This window comes from Microtus oregoni, unplaced genomic scaffold, assembly GCF_018167655.1.
Source record: "Microtus oregoni isolate MIOR12 unplaced genomic scaffold, Mior012 000019F_ref0000042, whole genome shotgun sequence".
NCBI lineage: Eukaryota > Metazoa > Chordata > Mammalia > Rodentia > Cricetidae > Microtus > Microtus oregoni.
This window is the reverse complement of record NW_024543078.1, coordinates 38,533,479-38,544,487: the sequence shown is the minus strand read 5'-3', so window position 1 is coordinate 38,544,487 and position 11,009 is coordinate 38,533,479. Positions and strand designations below refer to the sequence as shown.

General features: G+C 46.1%; 1 protein-coding gene across 4 annotated transcripts in view; it reads left to right on the top strand.

Annotated features, from left to right (window-relative positions):
- Nucleotides 1-1,188: 1,188 nt before the first annotated feature.
- The window catches only part of LOC121459206 (protein FAM53A-like), a 32,006-nt gene continuing 22,185 nt past the window's right edge, over nt 1,189-11,009 (top strand). For 2 of the 4 annotated variants that reach the window (XM_041668719.1, XM_041668716.1), the window contains exon 1: nt 1,475-1,614. The gene's annotated coding sequence lies outside the window, so the exon portion shown is untranslated. Of the gene's footprint in view, nt 1,615-1,635; nt 1,913-11,009 lie in introns of those variants that run through there. The other 2 variants (XM_041668718.1, XM_041668717.1) reach the window with 2 other exon arrangements.

The following is an 11,009-nucleotide window of genomic DNA, read 5'->3' as shown; positions in this document are numbered from 1 at the left end:
TGCCTGCCTGCTGTGATTCAGGTCACAAGCCCCCTGTCCTCAAGAAACCTGGAGGAGGGAATTAAAGGCCTGTAGCTGGTTATGTGGCAGGTAAGGACATTCTTTTGAGTTGACCCTGGCCCTGGGTCTCTGAGCCTATACAGGACTGGACTTACTGGGTCACAGCCTGTGGAGGCCTGGCCTGACACCTGGTGTCCCCAGCATCCAGCCCCAGGAATATCCAGTGTCTCTCTGATGTATTCCTGTTTAGGTCTTATTCCAAATGCTTTCAGAACTACTCCTTTTCCACCTCAAGCAGGAACCTTTTTGACTTTTTGTTGTTTCAGGGTGCCTATGGATTACAGGCATCTGCCATTACAGATGGGAGTCATCCCGTCAAGTCCTAGACAAGTAAACATGTATTTTCTCTTTGCTGGGCCTGGCCTCCAGCATGCTGGGAAGTGCTCCCCAGAGTCACACCCCCCTGTAGAACAGCCTTGCACGAATGAATATGGATGTAGCACCAACGTGCGCCTGCCTCCCAGTCACACTACAGGTCCAGAACTGAGACCCCTGAGGGCTTGGACTTGCCCAAGGACACATTACTAACCCGAAAAAGATAGAAAGAGCTGGGCGTGGTGACGCACTCCGTGAGTTCGAGGCCAGCCTGGTCAACCTACTGAGTTCCAGTACAGTCCGAGCAACATCGTGAGACCTTGTTTCAAAAAAATCAAAGAAAGGTAGGGAAAGGAAGGAAGGCGGCCACAGCGAGCCTTGGAGTTACTGAGGGACTACTCGCAGCCTCAGGTCGCTGCTGCCAGCCTTTGCCACCCCGCCAAGACCCGGAGGTCAATGTCATACCCTGTGCGCGCCGGCGCACGCAAGGGGGCGGTGCTCGTGCCGGGGGCGGGGTCAGCGGCGGCGCACATTGCTCGCGGGAGGGAAGTGAGAGACATGGGGGGGGGGGGGGGGGCGGAAAGTCAAGAGGCCACGCCCACAACCAGCCGGGCGTCGTCGTCGCTCCGCCCCGCGGCGCGGCTGAGAATCTGCCGCTTGCGGCAGTCGCTTCCTTGCGCTGGTGCGCGAACGGGCGGCCGAGGGCTCGCGGCGGCGGTAGCGGCGCGGCGGCCAATGAGGACGGCCGGAGGGGGCGGGGCGTCGGCTGCGGTTTTGTTCCGAGGTGGCTGAGGCGCGTCGTCCCCATGCGCGGAGCGCAGCCTGCGCGGCTGGCGCCCCGCCTCACTCAGGGAGCCGGGCGCTCGCCGGCCTCGCGGAGAGTGCTCCCGGCCGTCGTCGTCCTGCGCACCGCCACAAAGTCCGGCTGCGGGGACGCCGTGTCCTTGTGCTGTCTATCAGTCCGGAGTCCCCGCACGTCGGCCGGCACCGCGCAGCCGCACGTCGAGAGCCCGGTGCATCGCCGCAGCGCGCGGAACACCACCCCCTCGGGCCGGCAGGCGGCTCAGCGCCTTAAGGTCCCCGCGCGCCCCGGGCCCAGCGCGGTCCTCGTGTCCCGCGGTCGGGACACCCCAAGGTCCCCGGGGACCCAGCTCTCCAAAGTCGTCGCTCGTCTCGGGACCCCTCCGAGCAGGCCAGGCCCCAAGCACTCCTGTTGTGCGCGCTCCTGCACGCCGGGCGGTAAGGCCTGCCCGCTGCGCCTGGGGCGCGCTGCCACTTGTTGAATCACTTCTCGTGTCGATATGGAGACCTGTTGTCGCCATGCTGAGCCTGTGGGCCCTTGGACTCAGTGATTGTTTTTCTGTACTCAGGAAGCAGGAAGTTTGACGAGATAGGATGGTCCCTTAAGGGAATCAATCCTAAGAGCCGATACTTCCCAAGGACCCGTGGAAGGTGACTTGGAAGTGTATTCCGAAGGGAGTGTAAGCCCCTTTCAGACTTCCTTTGAGTGGAGGATCGAATGTGAGGTGTAGACAGTGTATGTTGCCACTCCTTATTGGCTACTAACTTTGTAGGTTGGGTTTTATTTTTCCTTAGTTTTAAGTAGGGATCTGAAATACATCACTTCAACTTAAATTCACGGTTGAATTTTTTTGCACTTAAGAGTATTTCATTATTGGATATATCTTTAAGTATGGACTTAAACTTCCATAATTTTTTTTTTCTTTCTGGCGTTGAGACTTCTATCCCTAGGCCTGGCAAACCTATGCCTCCAGCCCATTACTTAGTGTATAATAATGTCTCGACTCTGAGAATTTTAAAGATGGATTAGTTTGACTTTAGAGGTTTTTTGTTTTGTTTTTGTTTTTTCTCCCGAGACAGGGTTTCTCTGTATCTCTGACTGTCCTGGATCTCACTCTGTAGACCAGGCTGGCCTCTAACTCAGAGATCCGCCTGCCTCTGCCTCCTGAGTGCATGCGCCAGCTTAGTTTTTGCATTAAGAAATGTGACTGATCCTTTTTCAAATACATTTTAGTAACCTTGTGTTTTTCTGATGGAAGTGGGTCTTTAAAGAGAGGTTCAGTATCTCATTCAGAAGCTAGGAGTGAGGATGGTTTTCTTTTGAAATCCTGAATATTACTCAATAGTGGAAATTGAAATTGTCTAGAAATTGGATTTTCTTTCCACGGATTTGGTTAGCAGAGACCTGTATGTGGAAGTCCTTTCAGACTCTTTCCTGGGTCTGGCACCTAGTTCACTCCTTAACTCCTCTGTGACTATTGGACATAGCAAGCCTGGTCCCTTCCCATGGCTTGATTAATGATTCTGCTAACTGTCCCTGGAACTTAGATCCTTCTGGTATAGGAGCTTGTGGCTTGAACTGAAGCCATACTAATTTACATGGCCTTTTAGTTTTTCTTCACTGAGGTTGAATTTGACAATCATTGTAGAGACAGTTTTAGTTGCTACTCTGAAACAGAAAACGTCAAACAATTTTTTTAAAATTAAAACATCGATTTCAGCTGGGCGGTGGTGGCGCACGCCTTTAATCCCAGCACTCAGGAGGCAGAGGCAGGCGGATCTCTGTGAGTTCGAGACCAGCCTGGTCTACAAGAGCTAGTTCCAGGACAGGCTCCAAAACCACAGAGAAACCCTGTCTCAAAAGCAAAAAACAAAAACATCGATTTCATTTGTATAGGTTAGCATTTTGCCTGATTGTGTGTCTGAATCACATACATCCTTGGTGCCCTTGGAGGTGAGAAGAGGGTGTTGGTCCCAAGAAACCGGAGTTACTGGTGGTTGTGGGGACACTGTGTTGTTGTTAGGGATTAACACAGGTCCTCTGCAAGAGCAGCCAGTGCTCTGAACCACTCAGTTATTATTGTCCCTCCAGCCCAAACAATCCCCTGCCCCCCTGACAGGGTTCCTCTGTGTAGCCTAGGCTGTGCTGTCCTGCCTCTGCCTTCTCCAGAATGCTGGGATTAAAGGCCTGCGCTGCCCGACTTTTTTAAGTAGGCGCACTTCTAGCTGCAGAGATTCTGTGAATACACACGTGCACTCAGGGACCAGGAATATCAAGGAGCTCCAGTCCGCGAGAAAGAACATGATGTTACTGGTAGAGACAAGACTCAAGAAATCCTTAGGTATTTTACCTTGGTGCTTTGGAAACAGTGGGGAAATTTTTCTTTTATTTAAGAAAAACTTTATTTTAGCTTTTGAGACAAGCTCTCACTGTGTGACTCAGGCTAGCGGCCAGCTTGTGATCCTCCAGCCTCCATCTTCTGTGTGCTGGAATTACAGGCATGTATCAGTATATTTAGCTCAAAAACATTTTTATGACGTAATGAACACCTTTATTTTGTATGCTTACTTGAAAAATTAGTAATAACGAAGCTCGGTGTGAGCTTAAAATTAGCAATAATGAAAGAAATTATATAAACTCCTATATAGTCTACAATGACATTTCTCAAAGGAAGATTAACTTATATAGTAGAGTTCCAGGTACTTTAACTCCTTTAGGCCTTGCTAATGGGTAGTTAATCTCCCCCCCTCCCCCAAGACAGTGTTTCTCTGTGTCCCTGGCTATCCTGGAACTCACTCTGTAGACCAGGCTGGCCTTAAACTCAGAGATCTGCCTGCCTCTGCCTCCTGAGTGCTGGGTTTAAAGGCGAGTACTGGAGTTAAAGGCCATCTGCCTGGGTGTTGGGCTGAGTAATTCATTCTTATTTTCAAGGGTTGAGGTTGAGGGCTGGAGAGGTGGCTCAGTGGTTAAGAGCATTGCCTACTCTTCCAAAGGTCCTGAGTTCAATTCCCAGCAACCACATGGTGGCTCACAACCATCTGTAATGAGGTCTGGTGCCCTCTTCTGGCCTGCAGGGATACACACAGACAGAACATTGTATACATAATAAATAAATAAATAAATATTTTTAAAAAAAAGGGGTTAGGGTTGAGCTAGTGAGTAGGCTGTCAGGAGTCTCAATCTGCACATTCCACCCAGCTGATCAGAGCTCACCTGATGCCTTTTATCTGCAAGGAAGAGCTCAGGTACTGTCTTCTTCCATGTAGTGCTCTCCAGCCTGGACTCACCAGTAGTGATCATTTCTGATGATTTCCTTTTTTAAATTTATGGTTCTTTTATTGGATTGCAAAGGTGACATTACCCATGAATGGATTCTGTGTGCTTGAAAAAGTAGGTGTGGTTGTGTCTGCCTATAATCTAATACTTGAGAGGTTGAGTCTAGCTAGGGCTATATAAAGAGAATGACTAGAATCAAAAAGTACCTTTATTTCCTGGTGGAGGTGGCACAGGCCTTTAATTCCAGTACTCTGCAGGCAGGAGCTGGTGAATCTTTGTGAGTTCAAGGACAGCCTGGTCTACAGAGTGAGTTCCAGAACAGTCAGGGCTACATCTTTGTTTTTTCAAGACAGGGTTTCTTTGTAGTTTTGGAGCCTGTCCTGGAACTAGCTCTTGTAGACCAGGATGGCCTTGAACTCACAGAGATCGGCCTGCCTCTGCCTCCCACGTCCTGGGAGTAAAGGTTTGCATCATCACTGCCTGGCTCAGCGACGCATCTTTTGATGTCTCATTTTAGAAAAAGATTTATCTATTTTATTTATTTATTTATCTTTTTTTTATCTATTTTATTTTTATATTCATGAGTGTTTTGCCTGCATGTATGTATGTGCACCACATGTGTGCTTGGTGCCTGTGGAAGACAGAAGGGGAGGCTGGGTCCTCTGGAATTGGAGTTGTGGATGGTTGTGAGCCACCATCTGGGTGCTGGAAATTGAACTTCTTTGCAAGAGCAACAGATACTCTTTAAGTGGTGAGCCATATCTCTAGCCCAGATGCCAAGCGTTTTGAGTTTTTTTTTTTTTTAAACAACAACTTTATTTCATGCACATTGGTATAACGATGTCAGATTCTCTTGAACTGGAGCTGCGAGGTGCCATGTGGGTGCTGGGAACTGAACCCGGGTCCTCTGGAGGAGCAGTCAGTGCTCTTAACCACTGAGCCATCTCACCAGCCCCGCGTTTTGAGTTTTGACTAATGTGTAGTGATAGCATTTTTCATTTTAATGCTAAGCAGAGTGTTTCAATACCCTAAGGCTCTTTGCTCCAGTTCATCCCATCCCTCCCTCTCTCAGCCACTGGTCACCGCTTACCCTTTTTACTGTCTCTATAGTTTTGCCTTTTTGTCATACGTTTGGCATTCTTTTCATATTGGCTTCTTTCACTTAGAAATGAGGTGTAAGTTTCTTCCTTGTATTTCCTGGTTTGATACCTCACTTTTAAAAGGCTTATTTTTAATTATGTGTATTGTGTGTGTTTGATTATGTACAAGTGTTGTAAGTCCAAGTGCTGGAGGAGTCCAGAAGAGGGTGTTGGATCACCTGGAGCTGGAATAGAGGTGGGTGTGAGCCATACAATGTGGGTGCTGGCAGCTGAACTTAGGTTATCTGCAAGAAGATGTATACTGCATGCTGACTAGTTCTGTGTCAGCTTGACCCAGTGAAAGCGAGACCCTCACTTGAGAAAATGCCTCTCCTAGATTGCTTATGGGCAATCCTGTTGGGCATTTTCTTGGTTGATGATTAATATGAGCAGTGCCACCCTTGGGCTGGTGGTCCTGGGTGCTATAAAAAAGCTGATTTAAGACTGGATATTGTGGCACACGCCTTTAATCCTAGCACTGGGGAGGCAGAGGCAGGTGGATCTTTGTGAGTTTGAAGCCAGCCTGGTCTACAGAATGAGTTCCAGGACAGCCAAAGATACACAGAGAAACCCTGTCTGGAAAAACCAAAAAGCAAACAAACAAACAAAAAAACCCCCAAAAAACCTCAAGCAAGTTTTGACCATATGAAGAGACAGAAAAAATGGATCTCTACACCAGAAAGGAGGCGAATGGAAGCCCTCGCAGACACCACACCTGTCATTGACATGTTCTTTGATTCCCTAGTCTTTAGAATGTGAGAAATAAGATTCTGTTTTTTTTTTTTTAATAAATACTGTTTTTTTTTATTTATTTATTTATTTAGTATACAATATTTTGTCTGTGTGTATGCCTGCAGGCCAGAAGAGGGCACCAGACCCCATTACAAATGGTTGTGAGCCACCATGTGGTTGCTGGGAATTGAACTCAGGACTAATAAATACTGTTTTATTGATCCGGCCGGTGGTGGCGCACGCCTTTAATCCCAGCACTCAAGGAGGCAGAGGCAGGAGGATCTTTGTGAGTTCGAGACCAGCCTGGTCTACAAGAGCTAGTTCCAGGACAGGCTCCAAAGCCACAGGGAAACCCTGTCTCGAAAAACAAAACAAAAAAAAAAAACAAAACAAGGGCGGTGGTGGCGCACGCCTTTAATCCCAGCACTTGGGAGGCAGAGGCAGGCGGATCTCTGTGAGTTCGAGACCAGCCTGGTCTACAAGAGCTAGTTCCAGGACAGGCTCCAAAACCACAGAGAAACCCTGTCTCGAAAAACCAAAAAAAAAAAAAAAAAAAATTGAAAAAATTGAAAAAACAAAACAAAACAAAACTGTTTTATCTGTGTGAGTATTTTGCTTATGTGTATGTCTGTGAACAACATGTATGTAGTACCCAAGGAAGCAAGAGGAGGGTGTCAGATCTCCTGAGACTAGAATTACAGATGATTGTAAACTGCCATATGGGTGCTGGAAGTCGAACCAGGTCCTCCAGCCGAACAGCCAATGCGCTTCACTGCTGAGTCATTTCCCCAGGCCCCTATGGTCGTCGTCATCTTTATTTCTTCTTTTCCTTCTTCTTAATTAATGACTTTATTTTAAAATTTTTATTAGATTTATTAATATTATTTTATGTGAGTGTTTTGCCTAATTCCATGTGTGTGCCCAGTGCCCATGGAGGTCAGATCTGGAACTGGAGTTAGGGATGGTTGTGAGCCACCATGTTGGTACTGGGAATGGAACCTGAGTCCTTTGCAAGAGCTGCAAGTGCTCCTAACCACTGAGCCATCTCTCCAGTCCCCATCCTGACCCCATGATATTCTTATGGACTAGGAAAATTAGAATTGCCTTGCCTGTATAGATTGAATTAGGACAATTTAGCATTTTGCATGGACGTGGGCTACTTCATTGTTTTGTGTTTCTCTGATTTGTTTCATCAGAGTTTCGAAGTTTTCCTCATAGATGTAAGTCATAGCCTGTTGGATATATTTGTCAGTAATTTGTGGAATGCTTGCATAAATGACATTGGGTTTTTAATTTGCTTCCACTTGTTCATTGCTAGCATATGGGAAAACAAATTTTTTCCCTCTGTTTTTGAAACTGGGTCTCACTGTGTAACCCTGGTGGTCCTGGAACTTGTTTTGTAGACCAGACTCATGTTGAACTTAGTGATCTGCTTGTCTCTGCTGGGATTAAAGATGTGTACCACCATGCTCAGCTGAGATTGCCTTTTCTGTGTTAATTCCAACAGTCTTAACTGTAATGGCTTATCTTTACAGAGTTACTTTGTTAATTCTTTCAGATTTTCTACATAGATGATTGTGTAGTTTTATTCCTCCCTCCCTTTTTTTTTTAAGACAGGCTTTCCCTTTGTAGCCCTGGCTGTCCTGGAACTCCCTCTGTGGACCAGGCTGGCCTAGAACTCACAGAAATCCACCTGCTTCTACCTTCTGAGTATTGGGATTAAAGCATGTGCCACCACCACCTGGCTTTATTTTCCTTTCTTTCTTTTTTTGTTTTTTGGATTTTTTTTTTTGTTTTTTGTTTTTTGAGACAGGGTTTCTCTGTAGCTTTGGAGCCTGTCCTGGAACTAGCCCTGTAGACCAGGCTGGTCTCGAACTCACAGAGATCTGCCTGCCTCTGCCTCCCGAGTGCTGGGATTAAAGGCGTGTGCCACCACCACCTGGCTTTCCTTTATTTCTTTTAAGGACTTGTATTATGTTATTAAGAAATGATTTTGAAGGGGCATTTGCTTTAGTCTCAGTGCTTTGAGTTTCTTGCTGTTAATTAGAAAAGTTAGCTTTTTCTTTCTATTTTTGTTTGGTTGTTTTTTTGTTAGGCAGAGTCTCATTTGTTTCAGGGTCTACTATGTATTCTTGGCTGGTCTAGAAGTCACTTTATACACCAGGATGATCTTTTTCTACCTCCCAAGTGCTGGAATTAAAGGCATGTACCACCATGTCTGTTTTTGAAAATTATTTTTAAGTATTCACGTTTGTGTGCCTGTGCCCCTGCTTGTCTATATGTGCACCATGGGCATACAGGTACTCTCAGAGGCCAGAAGAGGATATTGGATCCCCTGGAACTGAAATTACAAATTATGAGCTGTCTGATGTGAGTACTGGGAACTGAACCCAAGTCTTCTGCAAGAGCAATGTGTGTTCTTAACCACTGAGCTGTCACTTCAGAGCTGGGAGCTGTTTTTCTTTGTTGTTGCTTGTTTGTTTGTTTTCAAGACAGGGTTTCTCTGGCTGTCCTGGATCTCATTCTGTAGATTATGCTGGCCTCGAACTCACAGAGCTCCCACCTGCCTTTGCCTCCCTAGTACTGGAATTAAAGGTGCGTACTACCACTGCTTGACCAGCTCTTGCTGGCCAGCTGTTTTTTTCTTCTTCTTCTCTTTTTTTTTGGAAGATATTTATCAAGTTGAGGAATTTTTTTCTCATGGCGTATTTTGCTATTCTAAAAACATTTGACACTAGTGTTTTATTTATTTATTTATTTATTTTTTGCTTTTTTTCGAGACAGGGTTTCTCTGTGAGTTCAAGACCAGCCTGGTCTACAAGAGCTAGTTCCAGGACAGGCTCCAAAACCACAGAGAAACCCTGTCTTGAAAAACCAAAAAAAAAAAAAAAATCTTTTTAAAATTTTTCTATTCTCATACTATAGCAATTGACATGAAAGTTTTATGTGACCTTTCCACCAGCAAACAAGTCTTCAGTTCTTCAGTAGAAACCAGTTGGTTACTCCCTAATCCAATTAATTTCTGACTCTGTCTACTACGTGGAGGCTGCACCAGCCCCTTCAGGTTGAGGGATCCTTCTGCAGGACTGCCCCTACCTCTCAGACTGTTGTAGTCTGTGTCTGGAGCTTCTCACTGACTAGCTATAAACTGAGATTCTCATACCTTCCTCTTCAAACTTAATTAATCTATTAGAGGTTTTCACAACAGTTGGGACACACTGCACTTACACCCCACAGGGATGCAAAAGAACAGCTAGGTGAAGATATTCAAAGTCAGGTCTGGAAGAGTCCTGAATGCATGACCTTTCACCCCTGTGGAGGGTGTGCCCTACTCATGGCACGTGGACGAAAGAGGGGGCCATGTTTTCACATAGTGCAATGGAGAAAGGAGACTGTGTTCTCATGTGGCAGAAGGAAAAGAGAAAGTCGTGCTCTTAATATGATGGAAGGAGGGAGGGACCCATGCTTTCACATGTGAGAGAGGAGGCCATCTTCTCATATAGTGTGACTGAGGGAGAAGGTATCTTTATCTGGTGTAAGAAAGGGAAGTAGGGGGGCTGGAGAGATGGCTCAGAGGTTAAGAGCATTGTTGCTCTTCCAGAGGTCCTGAGTTTAATTCCCAGCAACCACATGGTGGCTCACAGCCATCTGTAATAAGGTCTGGTGCCCTCTTCTGGCCTGCAGGCATACACACAGACAGAATATTGTATACATAATAAATAAAAAATATTTTTAAAAAAAGAAAGGGAAGTAGGAAGGAAGGACGGAGTCATGTCATCATGTGCTAGAGGGGAAGGACAAGACTTTGTCCTGGTGGAAAGGGGGAAGACTGTTCTTACAGGTTAGGTGGGAGAGGAGGGCTGAAGGAACTGTAGAAGGAGGTTCAGTCCTCACGTGGTAGGAGGGGAAGAAAAGGCTGTGGCTGCAGGAGGTTCGGGATGGCTGTTTCCTCCGGTAGGTACCGGAAAGCTAAAGGGTGAGCTGCAAAAGGAAGCCTCTTTTATTCATCAGGATGTAGTAACATGAAAGGCCTGAGATATGTTACAAACAGTAACAACCTTTCCCTTTTTTTCCTCCTGGTTCTGGGGGGTGGAACCCAAATCCTTGTGCGTGCTAGACAGGTGCCTTGCCACTGAACTATCTCTAGCTCATCTTCTGTTCCTGGAGAGAGAGAGAGAGAGAGAGGGAGGGGGAGGGGGAGGGGGGGGAGAGAGAGAGAGAGAGAGAGAGAGAGGGGAGAGAGATTATCACAAATAGGTTATTTCTTGTATTTTATCAAATGCTTTTTGGAATCTTTTGATCCCAAAATAGAATTTTATTCTTTTTTAGCTTGTCAGTGTGATGGGGTGCATGAATTTACGTTTACATCTGTGCAGTTTTGAACTAAACATCCTACTGTCCAAATCAACTAATTTAAGGTTTTTTTTCTTTTTTTTAATATTTATTTATTTGTTATATATACAATAGTCTATCTGTGTGTATGCCTGCAGGCCAGAAGAGGGCGCCAGACCTCATTACAGATGGTTGTGAGCCACCATGTGGTTGCTGGGAATTGAACTCGGGATCTGGCCTGCAGGCACACACACAGACAGAATATTGTATACATAATAAATTATGTATACAATTTCTGTCTGTATGCCTGAAGGCCAGAGAGGGCGCCAGACCCCTTTACAGATGGTTGTGAG